This window comes from Embiotoca jacksoni, unplaced genomic scaffold (genome assembly GCF_022577435.1).
Source record: "Embiotoca jacksoni isolate LCO1_2020_lvr unplaced genomic scaffold, fEmbJac1.0.p SCAF_129, whole genome shotgun sequence".
NCBI classification, from domain to species: domain Eukaryota; kingdom Metazoa; phylum Chordata; class Actinopteri; family Embiotocidae; genus Embiotoca; species Embiotoca jacksoni.
In genome coordinates, this window is record NW_027185262.1 from 65,354 (window position 1) to 90,603 (window position 25,250).

The following is a 25,250-nucleotide window of genomic DNA, read 5'->3' on the forward strand; positions in this document are numbered from 1 at the left end:
TTTATGAGTAATGCAGACTGCACATATTCCTGCCAAGACTTTCAGGGTATTTAAAAAAAAAAAAAAATTGTTTTTAAAAATCCTGTTGTTTTTTTTTGCTTTTTTTTTTACTTCACTCTTGCGTCATAACCTTTTATCCATTTCCTGTTTTTCTTCCCGGACAACATTCATGATGCAGCTCTTCACGTGCACAGCTTACATTTGATATACAGCACAGCTTCTGGTGACGGACGAATGTGATGAAATAAAATGTTCCGCAGCCACAGTAACGTGATCGTTAGGTCACACCCTGCTGCGGCCTCCTTTTTTTTTTTTCTTTTTTTTTTTTATGGCGCATTAGCGAGGATACGGCCATGCCCTCGAAGTGCGGCAGGACAGTATCGCTCGGGTGTTTCCACGAAAATGAGAAGTCGTAATTCAAGAAGGGCTGAGCAGGAACACATCAGGGATAGGAAACACACACCCTGTAAAGATGATCACGTAATAACTGACTTTATGTTATACATGCAGAGACAACGGAGCCTTTTGTTCTGCTCCACATGTCTGAGAGACACGCAGCACAAATTACATTCAGTATGGAAAAAAACTACGACCTTTAAAACCATCCCTCTTACTCTAGTTTAATGCATTAAATTCAATTTCTATTTCTACCTCAACATTTTGCCCAACATTTTCATCAATTATGATGACCTTGCAAATACTAAAATAATCTGGGAACAAGAAAACATCACCGTCCTGTTGGATTAGCGGCCTCCAACCTGCAGCTTGTTTCTGGTCGACAGCTTCAGTTTTTCTTCAGTGTGAATGACAGTCTGGTAGCTCTGAAGGCCGGACCAATCAGCGGGCAGTGTCGGTTGTTAACCGCGTCGGGACCGCCCCTCCCTTCGCTGTGATTAGACGGCCGGTAACAGCGGCTAATATTTTTTAACTCCCTTTGACCGGAAAAAAAAAAAAAAAAAAAAAAAAAATCGCCAAACGCAAAATAAACGCTCAGCGGCTTGTAAAAACAACTTTTCAAATGCGCTGTACTCAGTTAAAAACACTCTACCGGACACGGCAGGTATTTGCGGTGGCAGAGCGCCGGCCGGTTATTGGTTAAAATCAACCCGAGCTCTACGCCCGGTAGGATGGAACAAATGCGAACGATTTGTATTCACGTAGAGAAATCGGGTCCGGTTCGTACCAGGCTAGCCTTATCACCGAGAGTCTTAAAAACGTTTATAGCTTCTCGACAGACATAAATATCAGCGTCACAGATCCACACGTGTTACGTATCAAATTTCTTGATGCAAATGTCGCTTTATCACGTCCGCTGCTTTTTCAGATACACCGAAGAAACGATCAGTGTTCATAAAAAAAAATACGTTCAGCTTAGATGTGTAAGGCAAATAATGATGTGTTAAATTGTTCTGTTAAAGCTCAGCGACAGCGGCAAGTCGCTGCAATCGAAACACCGTCTGTTTTATTTTTTTAAATTTTTTTGCACTGTAACTGGAGGCCGAGTGAGACAGCGGGTCTGAAACAGCCGCTCAAAATTGAAACACCTTATTGTGAGACACACAATGTGGTCATTGTGCTGCGGGTGCTTTTTGAGAGGCAGAGAGTGGCGGCGGTGACACACAGAAAACCCGGGGAAGGTGATGGAAGTGAGTGACACGGGAGTGTTACGTCCCCTGGGACACACGGGTACTGAGAGCGATGTGGAGGGAGGAGGCTGGGGGGCGGCGGCGGCGGCGGCGGTGGGGGACTGAAACTAGCCGACTGACAGAATGAAAGGAAGATAAAAAAAAAAACAGAGTTAGCAGGAAAAGAGTCAGAATACCTGAGCAGCCGCATTTGCATTTGACATTTTCGGGCCTCCGCAGACGCTCTCAGCGACTCAAAATGATTGCAGCGGTAGGAAAAAGCCAAGGCCCGCACACAACGAGAGATTTATGCGTGAAAAATCCCCCTATTGACAGCCTCGAACCACAAGTGAATTGGCACCGCAGCGGAGAAGAGCCTCCCCCGTAACTCCTGGCTGAGATGTCACCGATTTGCCCAAAACATTTATTCCATAGGTCGGGAACCATTGCTGACAGGGAAACATTTTCTCCGTCAGGGAGAGCAAAAAGTGACCCGCGAAAAGCTTGAAGGGAGGAAAATACAAAACGGCGCTCCGTCAGAGGAGAAAACGAGCGCTCCCCGTCCGTCCCGGACGCTGCTACCTGCCCGAGGGAAGCGCTTCCCTCGCACGCGGTGTGCGGGCGCTAACAAGAAAAGATTTGAAGTCCAGGAAGTGTGCAGTTTATGTCACAGTACACGAGTGCAGCTAATTAAATCCTTTAAACTCTCCAAAATTAAGTTATCTCTTGCTGACAGTTGGTGCCACCAAATTTTTTTGTCGAGTGCAGCCCTGAATTTCTAACGAGTGCAGAGCGACAGAGAGAGGAGGATGTTTGGAGAGGCTGCTGCCTTAATTTAATCTGCTCCGAGTACGAGATGGAAGGGATGAAAAGCGGGCGGCGATAATTTGGAGCGTTGCATCAGGTTTGTTATTCTGCATTGAGTTTACTCAGCTGTTTTTTTTTTTAAATTCCACTTTTACTGTATTAAGCAAACCTGACTCCTGTGGTTCTTAAAAATACAGTTCAGTTTTAAATATACAAACCCTTTTTTTTTTTTTTTTTTTTTTAGCACTACTTATTTTTACAGCGATAGTCCGTCGGCATATTTGGAGACTCTTAATTACCCCTCTGCAGACGCATTTACTGGTTGCTGCTGGCGGAGTCTCGTCTTATACAATGCGAGAGATTCAATCTTAAATTTTCCTGTTAAATTTTGCATTATTATTTATATTACATATCCAGAGTTGGTGCTTTGAGGAAAACAGTTGCCGTCACTAAATCGGGCGCTGTTAAATCAAATGTGAACTTCACCAAAAACATAATAGAATGATTGTAGTTGGGTTTTTTTTTTAATTTCTTTTGATGAACGTTACACTGACTCCTCGTGACCTTACATAACTCGTGTTTTTATCAGTCGTCTTTAGAGGTTTTTAGTTTATGTTCACTTCATGGTTTGTTCACTGGTATTTTAGTTTTTATCGCCCACGTTCCCGGATTTCTTGTAGTCAGTACATCTTTCCTATTGTACTGTTTTCTAAATGCATTTGTGTGCTAAACTGTCTAAAATCTTAAAGAAGCATACTTTAAAATAGTTTAAACATACACATTGAGATAGCATAACCCAAAAAGCTGATGCGGCTAACCTGCTTGCTGCCGCCCAAAGACGAGCGCTACTGCAGCCATTTTGGCCAAATGGCGTTTACAGATCTTCCACATTTATCATGTTATGCACACTAGCCCAAAATGGTGATTCCCTTTACACAATCATTGTAAAATGACTCTTTTTACTATCAGAATTTGGTCCAATAACCATTTGTTTTCAGTAACTGTATATACTGTATATACTGTGCATTTTATATTTTATATTTATATTTTATACTTTTTACTGCTATTTTATTGCTTTTCTATTGTTCTATTACGATCTATTGCTTTCTGTATGCTGCTGTAGCGAAAAAAATGTCCCCTCGGGGATTAATAAAGTAACTACCTAACCTAACCCTAACATCTGTACACCTCAATGACATAGCTTGAAAAATGTGTTCGTATGAGGCGCCATCTTTTAATCCGGTATATGGTTCTCCTGAACACATCTAAACTGTTTACACATTTAGCAGATACAGAGCAGCATTAGAAGTCACTTGTAGTAGGTTTTCTGTCCAAGTAAAGAATAAATCCAATATTTACTCTTCTTTTCGCTCCGTTTTAGGGCTCCACCAGCTGCTCAGGCCAATATTTCACCTACTAGATGTTTACCAGCTCGCTAACATGCTTTTCGGCGCTGGGCCTCGAGCGCGTGCGCTGAATTTATCCGCTTTTTTTTTTTCTGCAGAAATCAGCTTCCGGCTGAGTGAAACAAAACGGTAAAAGTCGCAGGTTGTAAAACCAAAACAAGGAGCTGAAGGACGCTAAAATGTCGAGATGAAACCGCAGAATGACGCGATCGTTTTCTGTGGGTTCGTTAATAAAAAAAAAAAAAACACACATCTTTCACATTACGGGTAGTCACATTGTTAATGAAAAAAAGTATTGATTAGAACAGCTTGGAAGTTGAGAATCAGCAATAAAACATTTATGGAGTCGGATTGTAACTGCACATTCAGGCCTGTGATGGCAACCTGCGGGAACAACACTCGCCACATCTGTCCACAGTAAACCTTTGGATTCACCGCCTCGCTGTACATCTGTTTGAGCACGAGAGGAGAGAGCGGTCCCTTTTTTTTTTTTTTTTTTTTATCGTGTCTTTTCTCCGAAGCGTACAGTGACTTTTGTTCGGAGGGAAGAGGAGTAGACAGATTGAACGTCTGTTGAGTTTTCTTTTCTCCTCCTGGCTCTTGGTTCTCTTCCAGCCGCGCGTTGGCAGGAGAACGTGGCAGGAACCATTAGGATGAGAAATGACAGTGAAGTCTGGGCCAACCTTCGGGGCCCACAAAGAGGAGAAGTCTTTAAAAAAAAAACGCATGCGCTCGAACACCACACAAACACACACAGTGCAGAGTACATGCATATGCACGAACAGCGAACGTCATGTCCTTCCACTTCCTCGATCCACCAAACGCGCTCACCGCGCCGCTGCTCTTTTAAAGCAAACTTTAAAAGAATAAATCCAATATTTACTCTTCTTTTAGCTCCGTTTTAGGGAGTATACGCCGTATACCGGCGGCGGACAAACTCGGCCTCAAAACAGTTAAGAGAGAAAAAGGTTGACCTTTAGAGATCTGGACTTTTTTTTTTTTTTTTTTCTTCTTTTTATCCGCAGAGCCACCGTGATCCAAAGCGAGCCGAGTCGCGCAGACAAAAGGAGGGAAGCACTTAGGGAGAAACAACCGCGGCAGACTTTCTCACTTCACAGCTGTTTCACCGCTGTGATTAATTATTTCCAGGCCGCGGTGATTCACCATAAAGCAGACAATGCTGACAGCCCTCTTCTGAGTCTGTGTACTTGTGTGAAGCATTTATACTGGTGGGCTGCAACTCCCGCACTCATTATGGAAATTGAAAAGCATCATTGCAAATCAGCGGTCAAAAATGGCAAACGGGCGCTCTGAGGAGGAATCGTTCAGGATGTGTGACCCGGGATAACAGTTAACGCAACATCACCGCTCGTACGTTGGAGTCAATTTAAAGGTATATATATAAAAAAAAATAAAAAAAATAAACATGTATGCAGCCAAAAGTACTACCTCCGTGTTCTGGGATTACGCGCGTGTGGATGTCACAGACGAGCTGGGTTCGTCTTCTACTCTCAGAAACCTACATTTTGTTCCAGACCGGTTGGCGTAACGCCATGAAAATGGATGAAGGACTTTTTTTTTTACGAGTAGCTCTCAGAGATAGACATCAGGCCGAAGTTAATAACTGAGGAATATCTTATGGCTTTCGCTATGCACTGCAGCCAACGTGAATGATCTGGCGCGTCATATATCCATCACAACCTCCATCATTGTTTAAATCTCACTGCAGAAACCGCAACCTACGGATCAAGTGAACGTGCTACGGCCGGCCGAGGTCCGCAAGCATCGCTGCCGCGCCAATAATGACGGTAAAGTGCACCCTGCTCGTGTAATACTGCGATGGTACAACGAGCTAAATAAAATGTGCAATCAAAATGTATTCATATACATATGTCAGTTCGCTCTCAAAATATGTAACTTTTTGTTTGTCGGATTACCGTTTCCATGGCGATACAAGGGGCATGGCTAATAACTGGAAAACAGTCAGTAGACTCTTACGCAACGTATTCAATGTTTACCACTCCAGGATGTAGGCCGACCTTTAGCAACGACCCTAGCAACAGAGACGAGATCTCGACGGTTTTATTGCTTTCTACAGATCGTATAAACAAGAAAACTGCTCAGCAAGCTCAGTCTGGTTGTAAGTAAGATATCCGCTGACAAAAAAAGATGCCCGTGGACTCGTGTATTTTTAGATTTCATCACCGTGTCGTGTTGAAAACCAAAACCGGTCAAGCTTGCCGGCGTTGGGATTTTTAACTGCGCGACGATCCGTAGTGTGACGGTACGGGTGCTCGGAATTACCAAAAAGGACCCCAAAAAAAAGACCATATTTCACCAAATGGGTCACATTTAATAGACCTATAACAAATAAAGACAACTTTGTACAGCATATTATATGAAATTTAATTCCGATTACATTTTCCCACAGAGCAAGTGATATTTCTGGTGATGAGCAGGGTGCGATGTCACGCTGATTTGTTCAAAACGTACAGTCGACCAATCAGATCTCTGGGTCGGAGCTACTTGTTGTACAATCTGGCGTATCGTATACCCTTCGCAGCCTCCAGCAGCCTCACTGCAGAAACCACAAAGCTCCAGATCCAGCAAGTGTTGCTACGACTGGCCGCGTGACAGCGCGGTGTGCAGGACTCCTGGCTTTCAACACCGAACCCTGAAACTCGCCGACCTCTCGCATCGTGAGTCGTCTCGGCCCAGAGGGCGAAGTCACGGCTCCCGCACTGTCAGCTGTGATCAGGTAACGCCCTCTCCAAGGACGCGGTGAAGGCCACAGGTGCAGGTAGAAACAGGAGTTCACCCCCCCCCCCCCCCCCCCCCGTTCCCCTCCCACCCCCTCACACACACATGGTGCTGTGGTCTCAGGGACTCTGAGGATCAGACGGACTTGGCAGCTCCGCTGTAGTTGAGGGACAGTGCGAGGGCAGCGATGGAGCTCCGGTGGCTCCACGCCCACGTTGTCCAGGTGGAGTCACGCTCCACTTCAACGAGGACGCACGGACGAACGGCCCTGTGGCGGCGACCCCCTGCATCCCGTGGGTTTCTGTAGGATTTTATCATCGGTTTCTCCACGGTGAACCTCTGCATGTTATGTGAACACTTCACACCTCGAATTGAGACCCAGATTTTTTATTGAGCAGCAGTCAGGAAATACTCATGTGCGACGTTATAGATATAAAGAAAGAAAAAAACAAATCTTTTCTGCAGATCAGAGCGGCTCAGTATGGACACTTGGCATCTTCTTTGTTTTGGTTCCTCTTAAGTGCTGTAAAACCCTAACGGTAAATTTTGTGCAGCTAAACCTTACAGCAAACCTGAGAGCTGAAGGCACCGTAAATCCCGGGCAGATAGACAAAACACAGGCAAATCAGGTAAACACCTTTAATTTGACAAAATAAGTGCAGCATTTATGAAAGAATCATATTATACAGTATTATATCCATACGGTGTATCATTATAGTTATGTTGTTATCCCGGTGTTTCGTAGTTTGCTCGTTATATGCCGACCAATTATCACAGTTAATTATTTACACGTAATTAACTAGGAAGCCGGCTGTTAGCTGGTTTAACCTTGTTAGTTACTCTCAGTTAATCAATCTGAAGCACATAATGAATCAAATTAGACATGCGTTGCTAGATTTGTAACCATGGAGATCCTTTAAAAGTATCCACTTGGAGGAGACCAATTACAAATTTCTACTGGAGAGAAATGTTGCCCGTTGAGCTTTATAAAATCTCAGCGACCAAGTTTGAATTCGGCGTAATGGCACAATACAGTACCTGCACTTAATTCACGGGTCACCATGGCAACACATGTAGCCGTCAACTTTTTAGTGTCCCCTGGAAACATTTCCCATGTAGTCTGGAGTATTTGCATTTGTTTCCATATTTAGTTGTATTTTCTGGATTTGCAGCATCATTTTTTTTTTTCCTGAAAAGCCGCAGCTGTGTGGTGAAATGAACATTTTTAATTTGCTTGTGTTTTGTCTATTTGCACATGTCCTCTCAAGTCGCAGTACTTTAAGCTCTTCGGGCCGCTGTAGAAAAAGAGGGGGTTCGTGTGATTCCCTCAAATAGCCTGTTTTGTTTGGAATAATACTTGGTAACCAAAAAGATATTTTATAAATGATCACATGGGACGAAGAAAAAAAAACCTGTAACGATTTTAAAGCTGCAATCTGGGTATGATTGGAAATTTCACTTGATAAAATGACATAAAAGAAAATAGAACACAGAAGGTAATGGTTAACCTTCAGTGCATTGCAATGCTTTAGCTTTAGAGGCTAATGCAACAACATAATTGGAGTCAACATCACTTCATATTGTTTCCCAGTGGTTCCCAACCTGTGGCTCAGGTACACAAACTATAGTACACCACAGTTTATTTTTGCCCTTCTTTTCTCTAATCTTTGCTCTGGTAAAATAATTGACTTTCCCCTCTTAAGACCTCTGAAAAGGTTTCGAATGAGACAAATCTACGAATAGAAAAAAAAAACCTGTCTTCTCTATCAGCAACAACCTTGAGTACTCTCAAGCCTAAAAGTTTGCTGTTCTGTTGAACACAAAGAAGCCCGTAACAAGATACAAAAAAAAAAAAGACTGTTGCTGTAGTTTTCACTGTCAGATATACATATTCAGTTAAGTAGGCACTGGTGGGGTTTCCATTATTTAAATGTGCTGCTTTCATAGTGAAGGACTGCCGTGTATTTGCAGAACAAGCAGGTTATTTCACACCATCAATGAGAGTCGGACAAAAATAATACAAAATAAAACACCAGGCTTTGGAAAAATATTTTAAAACAATCTGATTTGAGCTTTACATATATATATACACATATACACACATATATATATATATATATATATATGTGTGTGTGTATATATAGTGACACAGAGAAACATGTACATGGTCCTGTAATGATTAACGGAGAAGAACTGACCTCTCATCCATCTCCTCCCTCTCCCTCCGTGCCTCCTCTTTGTCCTGCCGTCGACCTCTCCTACCCTTGACCCCGTCCTCATGTCTTTTCACAGTCCATAGACAGGAAGTCACAGTGATCCATGTTTCTGTGTGTGTGTGTGTGTGTGTGTGTGTGTGTGTGTGTGTGGAGTTTCATCACGAAGGATTGTGTCTGGCTGAGTCGCAGCCTCTTTCAGGATGCCAGCATGACGCTAACTGGAGCATAGAAACCCAAAATGAAGTCTTCGCTGGTGCTGGTATACTCGGCTGCACTCCTCTGAGAAAAAAAATAATAAAAGTGACTGATTCGGTCGTTTCTGCAGAGTCATGTCGTCTCTCCTGCTGGATCGGCTGTTAAAATTCTTTCTTCAGTGATTCTTTGATGTATTTATTGCACCACATAAGTGCCTCTGTGGCGTCTCACTCAACGACAACAGCTTCAATGTGGCTGACAGAAAAGAGACATCTATGTATTTAGTGAGGAGCTCGTATCAGTTTCATGCCACACTCTACATCTACGAAATGAATAAACACACGTAACAAACATGTCGTTTTTTTACTTGTGTTTATTCATTTTGTGCACTCAAGATGCTTTCGTTGAAAGTAATATACACAAGATATCATGTCGATAAAAGTAATATTTCTTGTTTGGAAGTGCATGAATGAAGACCTGAATGCAGAGGATATTTTTTTCTTTTAAGACTTTTTCAACACTTCGGGCTCTTTTTTCATCTGATCTTTCGGTGCATGTTAAGCTAGTATGTTGTAATTCTAGTAATGTAAAGTTTGTCTTCATAATTTAGATAATAGCCTACGTCTGAGGCCTAATCTTTACCCTCTGTGCCTTTGCATTTCCTGCATTACGTTTTACTGCATTACCTAACTTTACAAAACTAGCGAAGACACTCGTGTTGCGTTTGAAGCTGCTTATTGCTCGGTGTAAGATCCCATAATCTTAATTAATCAGTTCTTTCGTGTGCTTGAAAAACTTCTGTATTTATGCATCAAAGTGTTGGCCATTTTGTGTATGGACAAGAGCCCACATAAAATTATACCAGCTGCATCCCAGTTTGTCTTGAACCTCAGCAGCCTGATGTATCAAGCAGCCGCCAGTTTATCTGTGGCATTGAAATTTCATTATGGTCAAAGCCTGTTAGACTTGATTAGTGGTGAGGCTGAGCATCCATTTGTACTTCAGAATAATGCCTCTTATTTTTACTTTTTTTTAAAAATATCCTTGCCGGGAAGCACAAGAAGAAAAAAGTACGACAGTAAATTAATTAAATCCGGAATGTTCCAGATTTTAATCATTGACTTGAGAGGTAACAGAATGGAGGGAAAAGCTAAACAGTAATTTTCTGCCCATTTCCACCCAAATAGAATAAGAGAAATGCACGTCTGTCATTTACCGGAAAGATCTTTCTACAAGAGCTTCAAAGGAAAAAGCGAAGGCATTTTAAATTAGACACGGGGCCCTGTACTTCTTAACCAGTTTTATCAGTAATTACATTACTCATCTCTAAATCACACTCTCATCCCGCTTAATCGAGCAAAAATTGGACACATAAGAAAAAATAATGAAGGTGCCCTTCTCCATCAAAGAAATTTGTTATTAAATACATATAGGAGACATTGTTATGTGGTGAGGTGTAACAGGACCCAAACGCAGGCACAAGTTAAAAAAAAAAAAACAGTGTTTATTGAACACAGGGGTGGTACCTACAGTCTTAGTCTTCAAGCCATAATGTCTTAATTGTTACTGCTTGTAAACTCGTGAATCCAAGATGGCACCATGTCAGTGCTCAGTGTTGTCTGTTTTTACTAATAAGTCTCTTATTTTTAACTTTTCATCCTGAACTAAAGCAAAGTATACACATTGTGCCTTTGCAAACTTTATTTCTTGAGGACTATGGGGTCATCCGTTTCCTGGACCGTCTAATCGGGATACACTGCTCCAATCCTCGGAAAATCTCTCTCTTTACCGGCACCTGCCTGGCGTCTCCAACCTGGCCAAGCCACCGCATTTCCTCCTCACCTCTGCCCGCGGCTTGGTGCACACACACACACACACACACTTACACACACTTTGTCTCTCTGGACAGAGACAATGGCGTTTCTCGTGGCGCTACTTTGTGCGTTGTTTGTGTGGGACTTGGGAGCGAGCGATCGTACCTGGGTGAGTACATCTAACAATGCGTATTGCCCATCGGACATTGCTAATGGAGGCACTTGCTTCATGGCTGTAGTACAATCCGTGCAAACCCCGAAGCAGTCGGCACAGGACAAACTTTTCAAGGAGTGTGCTCAGAGATCTACCCAGCCTCCAAAGCCTTTTGGCTTTAAATAACTACTTTGCATGCTGAGAGGACTACTTCAAACTTCAGATGTGAAATGTCAAAGGAATTGCCATTTAATGTTTCCAAACAGAGATGGTTGATTGTTTTATTATTGCTTATATCTGGTAATGTGCAGCCTAACCCTGGCCCTGAGCTGCGGTGTATTCAGACGCCAGCTGATTTTATATCTTTGCCTGGTCTACATATTATTCATTTTAATGTGCGAAGCTTGTTACCGAAAATGGATATTAGAATATGGGTCAAATCAATAGATGCCGACATCATTGTCATATCCGAAACTTGGCTGACAAAATCAGTTATTGATGATGACATTAACATGGATGGTTACGATGTTTATCGTGCTGACAGAGCAAAGAAAGGTGGCGGAGTTGCCTGTTATGTGAAATCCAAATTTCTTGTCAAGGTGGTTCTGTCTGAATCGATTTGCAAGCAATTGGAATTTCTGGCAGTGGATGTTGAAATTTCTAAGGGCCTTTGTATGACCGTTGTTGGGTGTTATAGGCCTCCATCTGCTTCAAACGAGGCATTACAGTCACTGATACACCTTTTATCCAGACTAAATTATGGTGAAATTGTTTTAGCTGGAGATCTTAACAGGGACTGGCTTAAGCCTGTGTCTAATGATTTTAAATCTTTTTGCGATTCTGTCAATCTTACCCAGTACATTAATTCACCCACTCGTCCAAATCTTAAGTGCTCCGAGAAGTCCACATTAATTGACTTGATTTTAACTAATGTTCCTCATAAATTCTCAGCTGTTGGTGTTTTCTGCAGTGATCATTGTGTTGTTGCTGCTAACGTGAACACTAAGGTCCCTAAATTAAAACCATGTATCATTTATAAGAGGAATCTTAAACATTTTAATGAACAAGGGTTTTATCATGTTTAATTTTAATTGGAGGAGGATAGAGCTGATCCCTGATGTGGAGACAGCCTAGTCTTTTTTTAATGATGGTTTTACACAAATACAATACACACAAATACATGCCCCTTTCAGGAGATACAGAGTACAGGGACGTGATAATCCCTGGTTCTCCTCTGGTTTAGCAGACCGTATTCATGAGCGAAACCTGGCTTGGGCTAAGGCAAGAACAACAGGTTCTGCCACTGATTGGCTTGTGTTAATGTTAATTAATGTAAAAAAGCGACTAGTTGCTGCTACTTTTTTTTTTTACCCATGTTGGACTATGGTGATCTTCTACATATGCATGCCTCTGCTAACCGTCTTCTTATGGTGGACACAGTCTACCATGCTTCACTGCGGTTCATTACCAATTGTAAAGCTCTGACTCACCACTGTGAGTTATACTCTCGGGTAGGATGGCCTGCTTTGGCCACCCGTAGGCTCTGTCATTGGTACACCATTTATAAAGGCAAGCTGGCAGGATCGCTGGTAGGACCGATGGCGGGTCCGCTGGCGGGATCGTTGTCCGGTAGCACTGGCTGATAGCGCTGGCTGGTAGCACTGAACAGGTACCGGTACTGGAGCTGGAGCAGGAACTGGAACAGGACCGGGTACGGACGGACGGTCAGACTCACTGGCGACAGATGGTGGGAGACTGGTAGTAACAGGCAGCATCTGGTCAAAACTAGACAGAATCTGACAGTAACTCGCAGTATGGACCGACACCAGATGACTGCAGGGGCAGGGTAAATATAGTCCGGGGAGGTGATCAGGGAAATGAGCCACCGTGCAGGTGGTGATTGGGGAGAGTGGTGGCAGCGGCTGAGACCAGTGAGGGGCGTGGCCATAAGAGGTGACAGGAGGCGGGGAGAAGAGGACACAGAACACATGGGGACACAATAACAAACAGACAGGGGAAAGACAGAAAACATGAGGTGATTGGGGACAAAACAGAGGAGCAAACAGTGGGAGCAGACAGGAATCCTAACAGACATGTTGCAGGATTTTTTTTTTTTTTTTTTTCCCTCTTCACACTGAGAACACTGAACTCCGTTCATTTCAGGCAATTTTGGCCATTTTTCATCCGAGGAAAGTCATTATACTTAAAATCTAACTTTTGATAAGATGTAAGAGGCTTTTTTTGGTGACCACCTACAAGTACCAATGAAATACTTAATACAAAAGTTATTTTGCAAAGAAACTTGTAGTTCCTTGACTCACCATGCAAATCCAGATATTTCAAAGGTTAGGGCACGAATTTCAAATATTTGAACAGTAGTTATAATCTACAAAATCAATTAGTCTGTGCGACTATTGTTCTTTCATATTTCCTTTCTTATTGTCATTTCTTATTTTTTTACCGGCGCCTGGTTGTAATGCGTTACTCCCGTCAGAAGGTGGCGATAATGCACCTATATTTGATGAAAAGTCAAACAGTTCCGAGCGAATTTGGAAGAGTAGTTTTGCTTGAAATGCCCATCCCTAATGTCAAGCTGCATTCACTTTAGTTTAATTATTGATTTCTGGTATTCAAAACTATCTTTCGAAAACCTCCAAAAGGGAATTTGTACCTACCGAGGCAGGCCCGACCCATTTCAAATTATTTATCGTCTAATTAATTAATCAACATTAGGAATATGACCTGAAATGCATCAATACCGTCAGACCTCGTTGCTGGGTCATATATGTCCTCTCCGAACCGGCTGTATTCTGATTTTATTCATGAGCAGGTGGATGGTGACACTGTTAGTAGTAGTGCTCCTTGCAAAGCTGTCGTTGTACCATCCGTGCAGCGTTAACGGTGTGTTCACGCCGATGCCACCGTCGAAGCATCTGTTTCTGGCTAATTAAATGTTTGGGACGAACACGTACGAACTTTGTCAGAGCCGAGTGTCACGCTGTGAAAATTCGCTTCGTGTTCAGAGATTCAAGTGCAAGAATAAGTGGAATTTTTGCACAACTTCAAAGCTGTATTTATTTCATGAAATGGGGAATTCAGCTTCTTATTTTGCACGATTTTATTTTCCTAAATTGCTGTTCTTAAAGTTTGACAGGCAGACAGGAAAACTGTTGATGTAACGGAAGAAGGAGAGTCTGAGCTAGTGATTAGAATATCGAACTGATGATACTACTCGTTGGAAGGAGAGAAAAGTAGGTGTTTTAGACAGAAAAATGATGAAATAAGTGAGACGTGTGTGAATGTGAGGGAGGTGGAGGGACTGGGGAAAAAAAAGCAAAATGGATAAGGACAGAGAGGAGAGTAGTGAGAGGGTTTAATAAAAGGATGTAGTTAAAGGATTTTATCCACTTTGTGAGCATCGAAAAGAAAAGTAATGGCAGTTTGGATTTCCGAGCCAGCCGTGTGCTGCTGGATGAAGAGCTGATCCTCAGAGCTGGATCGACTGAAAAATTACATCCTCTCCTCGTCCTGCTCGGCTCTTGCATTCGATTCCTTTTCTCTGTTGGACCTGAAGATGAAAGAACCTTTCCAACCTACTCCTCTTGCTTTAATAATTGCACGGGTAGAGATGTTAACAGGGGTTGGCAGACGACAGTGGTGCCGCTGTAGAACCGGTCCCCTGCTGCGAAACACGGAGGAACTTAAGAAAAAAGGGAGTCTTAACGAAGCTGTACGGAAGAAAAGTGGTTTGATCTCTCTCGCCTCTTCTACGATGTACAGTAGTTTAGTTTAACTACAGTAAATGGGCGTTTGTCAAAAAGGGGAAAGCAGCAATTATCTCATCCTACTTATCCTGCGGAACACAGCCTACAAGATCATGTAGGGTGAGGGGTGAAGTAACCCATTGCAAATCTATTAAACGGTAACACGCAGGCTGGATCCAAATCCCAGCAGTGCCTTGCTGTAGGAATCTCTTTTTGCATATCATCATTTTCCAAGCATTAAAGTTGCTCAAACTTCATGTGCAGTTGATTCCTCTTTCAGTAGGTTTAAATCCCAGCACTTTTGTTGCCATTGCTTTTTATCAATTGCCATTTGTGCAATCACTGCTGTTTCAGACAACACTGAATAGAGCAAGAATGCTTGTTCACAAGACGTTTTGAACAGTCCTCTGAAAGTAGGTGCTGTGGCTTAGCTGGTCAAAGCGCCTGTCTTGTAAACAGGAGATCCTGGGTTCAAATCCCAGCAGTGCCAATACGATTGAGAATATGTCTACAAGCTTTTACTGTGTCACCCACAGAAGCACTAATTCTGTGAACCAAAGCTCATGTATGAACTCCCAACCTCTACTCAGAGCTTGTGGTCTGGAGGCATATGAGAAGTGATCAGAAGACTGTTCATGTGGAATATTTTCTTTGTCTCTTGTCTTTAATGCCAGACCACGTTCTATTTTCTTGGTGTGGCCCACGAGGCCACAAATGTGATGTTTTTTCATTGCAGAGTTTAACAGTCGAGTAAAAAGGAGATCCTAGGTTCAAATCCCAGCAGCACCTTTACTCTTCTTTTTTTTTAGTGTGACCTCCGAGGCCCCAAATGTGATGGTCTTTTTCCAGCTCGTTATTTTCAAAGTCAGAATTTTTCTTCTTTTGACACTTTTTTGTCATTACAGATGGTGCTGTGGCTTAGCTGGTCAAAGTGCCTGTCTTGTAAACAGGAGATCCTGGGTTCAAATCCCAGCAGTACCCAGCCACTTGTTTGTACCAGTTAAAAATTTCTCTGTCTGTCATTACCATTTACAATGCATTTTACACCGGTCACTCCCACTTCGTCTATTGTCTGGCATTAAAGAAACTTAAATGCCAGACCACATTCTTTTTTCTTAATGTTGCCCACAAAACAAAAAATGTGATATTTTTTACCATCTTCTTCCATCGCAGAGTTTAATAATGTGTTTTTCTTCTGATTGTACTTTTCCATCAATACAGTAGGTGCTGTGGCTTAGTTGGTCAAAGCGCCTGTCTAGTAAACAGGAGATCCTGGGTTCAAATCCCAGCAGTGCCTTTTCCTTTTCTTTATTGTTAGTGTGGCCAATGAGGCCTCAAATGTGATGGTCTTTTACCATTTTATACTTTTCAAGTCTGAATTTGTCTTCTATTGAAACTTTTATGTCATTACCAATGGTGCTGTGGCTTAGCTGGTCAAAGCGCCTGTCTAGTAAACAGGAGATCCTGGGTTCAAATCCCAGCAGTGCCTTTACCCTTCTTATTTTTTTAGTCTGGCCTTCGAGGCCCCGAATGAGATGGTCTTTTACCAGCGCATCATTTTCAAAGTCAGAATTTTTCTTCTTTTAACACTTTTCTGCCATTACCAATGGTGCTGTGGCTTAGCTGGTCAAAGCACCTGTCTTATAAACAGGAGATCCTGGGTTCAAATCCCAGCAGTAACAAGCCACTTGTTTGTACCAGTTCAAAATTTCACTGTGTCTGTTATTACCATTTACAATGCATTTTACACTGGTCACTCCCACTTCGTCTATTGTCAGGCATTAAATACACTTTAATGCCAGACCACATTCTTTTTTCTTAAAGTTGCCCACGAAACAAAAAATGTGATGGTTTTTACCATCTTCTTCCATCACAGAGTTTAATAATGTGTTTTTCTTCTGATTGTACTTTTCCATCAATACAGTTGGTGCTGTGGCTTAGCTGGTCAAAGCGCCTGTCTTGTAAACAGGAGATCCTGGGTTCAAATCCCAGCAGCACCTTTTCACTTCTTTTTTTCTTAGTGTTGCCCACGAGTTCAAAAATGTGATGGTTTTTACCATCTTCTACCATCGCAGTTTAACAGTGTCTTTTAATTCTTATTGTACTTCCATCCTGGGTTCATATCACCTTTGCTCTTTATTTTTAGCGTGGCCTAAGAGGTCACACGTGATGGTTTTTCACCACCTTATACCTTCTCATAATTTTCAAAGTCAGCATTTTATTTCTTTTGACATTTTTTTGACATTACCAATGGTGCTGTGGCTTAGCTGGTCAAAGCACCTGTCTAGTCAACAGGAGATCCTGGTTTCAAATCCCAGTAACACCTCTGCCCTTCTTTATTTCTTAGTGTTGCCAACGAGGTCACAAATGTTATGGTTTTTCACCACCAGGAGATCCTGGGTTAAAATCCCAGCAGTGCCTCTCCACCCACCATTACTATGTTAGCTTTCTCTTTGTCAACCCTCGGGAACTTGTTACAAAAGTAAAAGCTCAGGTATTAAGTACAAAACTGTCATCAGACCTCATAGTTTGGAAGACAAATTAGAATTGATCAATTACCTGTTAAACTTTTGACTGTTTATTTTAGCTTCTGTCCCTAGAACTCCCAAATCCTGGGTTGACACAGCAACTTTACCCTTCTTTTTTTTTAAGTCTGGCCTCCGAGGCCCCAAATGATATGGTCTTTTACCAGCTCATAATTGTCAAAGTGAGAATTTTTCTTCTTTTGACACTTTTTTGTCATTACCAATGGTGCTGGTCAAAGCGCCTGTCTTGTAAACAGGAAATCCTGGTTGCAATCCCAGCAGCACCTTCAAGCCTTTCAGCATCAAATGAGACACAAACAATATCCAACCCTAATCAAGTGTTTAAACTAAAAATCTGTACATGACATGTAAAACACAGTTTTAATAATTGGTCTTGTGTTTTCGCTGTACATATACCTCTAAAATTTCAGATGCCAAGTCATTTGATTTTACGGATTTCTTTTAACCTCCATTGTCACATAAAAAATGCTAATGGTTCCCTGAACACTGGTTGCCGAAGAGGTTTACAGTGACCGCGGTATACATGGCCTACATACTGTATATGGAGTTCACATCAGCATATGTATTTTTTTTTAAAAAGTCTCTCATGGTGTCAGTCCCTGCCTCTGAAACTAGAGTCGGATTCAGCAGGCAACATGTTTAGGTGTGGCTGTCTGTAAATAAACCAGGGGGACAAGAGTGCAATGCTGTTTCCATGGCAACAGGTAGCAAAAAAAACAGAGTCAGTCGAGCAACCGTCGAAGCTCACTTCCTGGGCAGAGCGACAATTACAGCGGCTGTGAAAAAAAAGAAAAAACTGTCCCTGTAACCCTGACAAGCAGCGACTTTGGTCTTCTGTCTTTAAGGAAAGGTGGATAACTCAGAGGGGGAAAAGAAAAACAGTTTTAATTTAACAGCTTTGCGCCCCGTCTAATAATCGCCCCTCTTTTTTTTACATGGAGCATTCGTGCCTTTCATCTCAGGAACACAGCCTCAATATGAGGTTTTTATCGTCCTTTTCTTTGTTTTGCTATTAATTGGCAGACCTTCATCCTCGTGCGCTGAGGTTGCAAGAGCAGAGAAGCCCACGAATTCAACCCTGACATAAATTTGTACACTCGCATTTGCCCTCAATGCCACCGAATCCGCTTCATTATTCACTCCTCACTTCGAGTAAGCAGTGGACGAACGCAGCATCAAGAGAAACTAGACTCGACACGTCGCAAGATCTTTGAGTCCAGTTCTTCCGCATCAGTCGGGCTTGACTAACAAACCACTTTCAACATGTGTCATTAAAGATCTGCCGCAGTGATCCTCCGTCACAGCGAACCTTTAATGGACCGTGACTATTTTCAGATGTGGCCTTATTGTCTGGGGCCCCCCCCTGCCCTCAAAGGTCCCAGTAACTGATGTAACCAGAGAGCCCAGATGGAGCGGGCCACAGCAGCAGAGCAATATGACTACAACCCTGGAGGCCCGGCGAAGACGGGTAATTTCAGAGCGTATTTGCCAGATAAACCTGTGTTGTTTCAGCGAGGCTTGTTATCAACGGACAGCAATCTTCTCGGTAAATTACACCTTTCCTATCGTTCTGTATCTGCATCCACCTGAGCGAGGTGAATTTTGGGTTGTTACAGGAGCGTATATAAGCGGCATTTCCACCCCAAAGTGAATCATCTTTCTTTATCCTTTTTTTTTTTGCACTACCAACAGTACAGCAAGTAATTTGTGCATTTCCCTACAAACTGAAGGAATCGTCTGTGAAATGCAGTTGTTTAACGGTCTTCTTTAAGATTTCACAATGCAACTGTTTGTCAGATTGCAAAACTAAAAATACCAATAAATAGAAAACGAAATACAGTTTGACGAAACAACTCAAATCAAACATTCTTCACAACGTTTTCTGAAAGAGGAGAAGTTTGTTTTGTGCTTATGGACACATACGCTGGCATTGGACATTGACTTTACCCGTAGTGCGTTATGGACAACTTTACCCCTCGCATTGCTGTTTGTTCAGCCGGGCCAGCGCTGCTTAGACTGACCTACTAGCTTTAATTTCAAATATCAAATAATTTCAGAGTGTGACAAACAAAATAATTTGCTAAATACAAACAAAAACAGAGCAGAAACCTTTGTTGAGAAAAAGTGTACTATTGATACGTTTTTAGTCTGTGTGTGTGATAGTTTTACTTCCCGTTAGCTTGTTGGATTTAGAGCTAATGTTGAGAAGACAGATATTACAACGCGTCCAGACCACAAGATATTTCTCTCTGTTGAACTGGTCACAGCGTCGGATGAGGCTTGTCGGTGGATTATAGAGATGGGAATTCTTGGCCCAGACTTGTGACAAATGCCACGTTGGTCCCTCGACCAATCAGAGTGTGGCTTCTTTCACAACCTTTCAACTGTCAAGAGTGTCGACTCGAGACCAAAGTCTCAAGTTTGGGCTTGTTTCCAGTCACATGAACAGCTGTGACATATGTTTATATATACTGTATGTCTTTTCATATTATGTATTGTACGTTGTAGTTTTTCTATATTTCCTTTGAGCACCAGGAAGTTTATAGCTTGTGTGTGTGTGCGTGTGTGCGTGCGTGCGTGCGTGCGTGGGTGGGTGGGTGGCGCGTTAAGCAGCACAACCGGATGTTTAATAGATTTATACTTTGGATTATTTTTCTCTTTTAAAAAATGTAAACATGAGATAAAGTACAGAAAGAAATCAAGTATTTCAACTTATTTCTGCAACGTAAATTGATGAAGAACTTCTCGAATTCTTTCTTTAACAAACTACATAGGATTTCCAGGTCTATAGTAAAAAACAGTAACATTAACATGCAACAACAAAAAAACAATCAGAAAATCCTTAAAATAAAATAAATAATTTTCTTAACAAGATTAATGATCTACGTATCTTTATTGTCTTTTATACAAAATTATTGTATCAAACCTGTAAAGTTTAACAGCATGGTGAGACATGGTGGTCTCTGTCCATCATCCGTCCCCGCAGCCGTTCGTTGATGCAAGTCATGTAAAAGCATCCGGTCTGCCAGATACTCCCCCGTCACCTCCTCTCAACATCACCATTACGATGAAACGCTGCTCGACGCCGCGGAAACGAGTGATGATTGAGAACCAGAGATGACGACAACGTCCCACAACCACATTTTTCGGACTCCCACTCCCACTCCCTCTCCGTCGTCTCCTCTGGGATCCAACTTCTTGTAGACTCGGCTCTGCACCTCCAGAGGCCCCTGGACCCCCTTGTTTTTCCTGCCGCTGACGGACATCCAGGTGGCCGACCGTGAGGGAGGAAGGGCCCATTAGCAGATGGACTGGGGACCCTGAAGCTGACAGGGTTGGTGTGAGACGCAGCACAGCTGAAAAGGGGCGGCGGGGGCTGACATCAACACCGTCAGCCCAAAAATGGACCCCCATCCCCATGCTAATTACTTACGAACCCAAACACGGAATTACAATGAAGAGAGACGCTGATCCAGTTTGGACCGGCCGTTTGCCTGTGTCAGGTTTTATCTCACCATGTAGCTCGATAAAGTTTATTCACAGACATAAAAGCAATCTAGAATATGGACACTTCTTGTCTTAAGCCCTGTGCTTTAAATTAAAGTCGTCCTTTTACCATTTTACCTTATCTGTTGTGTCGGAAAATGGTGTTTAGCCGTAGCAGGTCACAGAGTCTTGACTGAAGGTAAACATGTTTGACAGCAGCACCTCCCGTCAGTAAGATGATACCAGCAACACGAGCCCCCCCCCAAAGCTCTTAAAATCCCTCTGCGGGGACCAACTTTTCACACCTGCAGTGCCCACGAGTCCGCTGTCCACGAGCTGCTTCTTTCCCAGGCTGAGATAGCTGTTCATTTTATGCAAAAAAAAAAAAAAAAAAATTACACTGCAAGATAACAATAATAACGATAATAATGAACTTTATTTGTAAAGTACCTTTCATACATGAAATGAAGCTCAAAGTGCTTTACAGCAAGACAAATGACATGCAGCGTAAATAAACATTTCAAAATACAGAAAAGAAATTAAATGCATAAGAAAAGACAAAATGCATGAAATTAAAAACAAATAGAGTTGAAATGTAAGATAAAATAAATATGCATTTTACGCCCTATTTTTATCCCCAACATTTCCTGACTTTCTTCTGCAAAATAATAATAATTTACTTTTGTTTGACTATAAACTTTCTGTCAAGTAAATGTATTATTATTATGTATTATTTATCTTTTTGCCCCACCACAGATCATTTTCTGCAAATATTATCTGACCTTTGCAACAGTGTGTCTCTCCTCAGTGAAACTAAAAGTATTGTTTTCTGTATCTTCTTCTGCTTTATTTGACGGGCTTTAAAAAAGTTTTTTTTAAAAACTCTGCTATGGCTCAATACAGTTTGTGGTTTTTAAATCATTTTGCACCACAGCTACAGAAGGGTAAAACTTGTTGCTGTGTTGCTGAAGTCTTTGTTTTCAGAAGAAACAATAGATTTATGGTCGTTCAGCGAGCAAATATTGACTGAGATTGAAAGTGTTTTATGTCAGCTCAGATAGTTCTATTAAAACACACACAATTATATCCCGGCTGAGCCCTGTCTTATTCTCAAAGTGGTGAAAGAAGCTGCGTGTTAATTTTACCACTGTAGGAAAGGGGGGGAAAAAAAAAATCTATTGTTAAGATAGTGTAAGATGTTTTAACAGATATAATCTTCCCATCACGATTTATCCCAGATGTTGGTTGCCATAGGAATAAGATAAACCTATTTTCTTTTGGTGGGCAACACAAAAGGAAAACAAACAGTGAAAGAGTCCTCATCAGATACGGCTCCCCAGCTTTTTGGGTGTGTTTCATTATCGCCCAAGTGCTCCACAAAAGCTAAAAAAAAAAAAAAAAAAAAAAAAAAAAAAGGAATCCAGAGGTCTCTTCTGTCACACACACACAAAAGAAAAACATGCCAAACAACTTAGTGCAGATACAGAACAAAAACTGCGCTTCATTTTGCCTCTAATTACGCTAATGGAAGTCCCTTTGTAGGCCTCAATGCTTCCAAACCGCCAGGCTAAAAGAGGATAGGCAGCCTGCTAAAGGCCCCATTGTGCTGGGTAAGCCCCTGGCTTAGACGGAGAGGGAGACTGGACCGGCTGTAATTAGTTTAGCTCCCTTTGCTGCTTCGCATCTTGCCAGGAGAGGGCTTTGCCCTGTGAAAGGTGTCTCCGCAGGGCTCGGTGGCTAAAATGAGGGCGGATCATCTACTAAAGGTCCAATGAAAAGAGGTGGAGGGGGGTGGGTGGGGAGAGGGGGGGATCCCTAACCTCCAGTCTGACATGCTGGGACTAAATTGGACGAAGGGGGGAGTCGCAGCAGATATAGTTAGATGAGTGAAGGGACCTCATTACGGACGTAGTCGGGGAGTGTTCACACATCCACCTGACTCGTATAACTCTTGAAATAAAGGTCAAGAATCCATTAAACAGAAACCGGGCTGCACTCAGGACTCACATGGTATCTGAGAAGAAGCCTCAGCATGGTGAGCACAGATGAATAGGATTAGCCACATCGAGACAATTCAGCGTCGTGAGCGTTTTTTCGGTCAAGAATTCACTTTTAAATACTTCAATGTGAGTCCATTATTCCAAATCCAGCTCATCTGGAGCTTAAATACTCCGAAACAAACCATAAACATGTTTGTAATTACTGTTACAATATACAATGCTGACTGCAGTCTGTAGGGAGGAAGAAGGGGTAAAAATATTCATGGAAAACTTCATTGGAAACATAAAATCCTGCCAGTTTTTCCCCGGACAGGCTGCTATTTCCTCAATGTTTGTCTTAACCCTGACAACCGGAGTTGTTGTTTTTTCATTCGGATTTAGATTTTTTTTTTTTTTTCACTGTGGGTGTTGTCTTTGGGAGGTGGGTCGTTCACACCTCAGCGAGCAGCCTCAATGGTTCCCAAACCCAAAGTCGGCCATTTTTCCCAGCCCTTTGCCCCTTGTGAATGGATACCCTCTCCCCTCATTTACTCTCGCTATGAAAGAAACAGGCCCTAAATAATCCCCCCTTTTTTTTTGCTGTAATCGGGGAGCTCAGGAGGATTGGACAGAACCAAGTGGGGGTTCACGCCTTTGTGCTCAGCCTTGACCGTCTTGATTCCGTCGGTATTTTCTGGCGAGGTCCGCCACCCGGGGGCTTTTTAATTTGCTCTCTATTGACTCGCCGTTAATTGGGTCGGGGAAGAGATGCATCCAGATTTCAACCCTGAGTTCAGTCATCTAAAAACCTTCATTGTGTTTTGTTTTTTGTTTTTTTTACACATTTCACAAAAGATACACAGCCTGCTGTGATTGGGAACTCCAGGAGGGATTGGGAGGAAGCGGGAGGACGCAGGAGGAGGTGGTACTGGAAGGAAAAAGTAGAAGAATTGATTCGGGGGTTTGGACGTATGTTTGAGAAAGCACGGCGATAACAGCCCGCTGGATCTCTAAACCCTTAATCAAGCTTGAGACTTCATTGTGATTGGGTGAACTCATCGGTTTAACAAGGCCACAAGTAACTATTTATCTGACCCCGTGCACCTGGTGTTAACAGTGGGATGTGTGTTTAATAATGTGGATAAGGATAAGTTAATGCAAGATTCAGCGGAAATACAGCTTCAGCTGCCCATCAGAAAACTGCAAACAACAAGGAAAACTACAGATTGGGGCAGCCAATTAGCTCTAGTAAGCTTTTCCACTGGCTCTGATGCATTAAAGGTCCCATATTTTACACTTTTCTGTTGTTTTATTTGCAGTCTTGACCTCCATAGGAAGGTACTTTTTTGATTTAAGCGCCAGAAACTATCTTAATATTGTTTGCTCTCCCAAAAACAGACTGTTTTGTGTCTGTGTCTTTAAGGAGCATTGATATCAGTGACCGTCTCCTCTGATTGGCTGCCTCTTTTCTAAGTGACACACGTCCAGGCCAATTACAGGTTTCCTTTTTGGTCTTGTAGCTGACTAACTCTGTGACAGAATAACCGCTTGGTGGTTTCTTCCACGTTAAAAGTTGGACAGTGGGCCGTGCTGAGGGCGGACTTCTGACGTGAGCGTGAGCTTGTGACATCACAAACTCATGGCAGTTCAATTGGCTTGTTTACAGGCGTGGTTACTAAATATTGACTGTTTTGACACTTTCACAGTGCTTATATACTAGTTAGATCTGCTTTATAACCAGAAATAGAAATAGAGATCTGAATCTAAACAGTCAAGGACCTTTACATTTTTTACCATATCCACCTAAATATTAGATTACCATGATAATAAGACGACTCCCCTTTTTTCTATAACTATTTTCATTTAAAAAAAAAAGTGCCACAACAAATGTTTTTAATCTCTGTTTTTCTTCTCCACAAACTGCTCTAAACTCGTCAAACATTATTAATTCAATGTTACGCATCGTCCGGCATCTCTAACACCAAACACACCATCATTAGTGGCTCTGAATTCAACGCCAGTGACATGCTACTTTTTAAATAGCCTTAATTCAATGCCATCTGCCTTTCACATATTGCTAGCAAAGTGTGCCGCGTGTCAGTTTTCACTGTAGCAAAGCAAATGGCTTAATGAGGAATGCTAATTCTTTATTCTGTTTATCAGTCACACACACACACATCAGCTGTTAAAAGTAGCTGCAATAATTTTCTCATGGTTTAAGTGCCTCATCGTATCTATTTGTGACCTCTGAAAATTTGCTTTGTGACATTTTTTCTTTGCTAATAATTTTCTATATATGTATTTGTACATACATTCTAGTAAAGCTTACAACATCTGCTTCTTACTGCCTTTGTCTCTCCAATGTTGGAGGTGAAAGGTCAGCTCGAAAGGTGGGAGGGAGGGTGAGGGGGTGGGGGTAGATTGTAACAAATGAAGTGTCCTGGTCAGAGCACTGGGGTGTTTAAGTGTGTAATCATTTGTTGCCTTCCCTGTGGACG

General features: G+C 42.2%; 6 non-coding genes across 6 annotated transcripts; all 6 read left to right on the forward strand.

Annotated features, from left to right (window-relative positions):
• The first annotated feature begins 15,157 nt into the window (after window positions 1–15,157).
• Window positions 15,158–15,231, forward strand: trnat-ugu (transfer RNA threonine (anticodon UGU)). The gene has a single exon. It is a non-coding gene; the product is annotated as a tRNA-Thr (tRNA).
• A 417-nt stretch (window positions 15,232–15,648) lies between these two features.
• Window positions 15,649–15,722, forward strand: trnat-ugu (transfer RNA threonine (anticodon UGU)). Its single transcript has one exon. It is a non-coding gene; the product is annotated as a tRNA-Thr (tRNA).
• Window positions 15,723–15,964: 242 nt separating this feature from the next.
• trnat-agu (transfer RNA threonine (anticodon AGU)) lies at window positions 15,965–16,038 on the forward strand. The gene has a single exon. It is a non-coding gene; the product is annotated as a tRNA-Thr (tRNA).
• A 118-nt stretch (window positions 16,039–16,156) lies between these two features.
• trnat-agu (transfer RNA threonine (anticodon AGU)) lies at window positions 16,157–16,230 on the forward strand. The gene has a single exon. It is a non-coding gene; the product is annotated as a tRNA-Thr (tRNA).
• Window positions 16,231–16,349: 119 nt separating this feature from the next.
• On the forward strand, window positions 16,350–16,423 carry trnai-uau (transfer RNA isoleucine (anticodon UAU)). The gene has a single exon. It is a non-coding gene; the product is annotated as a tRNA-Ile (tRNA).
• A 244-nt stretch (window positions 16,424–16,667) lies between these two features.
• Window positions 16,668–16,741, forward strand: trnat-ugu (transfer RNA threonine (anticodon UGU)). Its single transcript has one exon. It is a non-coding gene; the product is annotated as a tRNA-Thr (tRNA).
• Window positions 16,742–25,250: the final 8,509 nt, after the last annotated feature.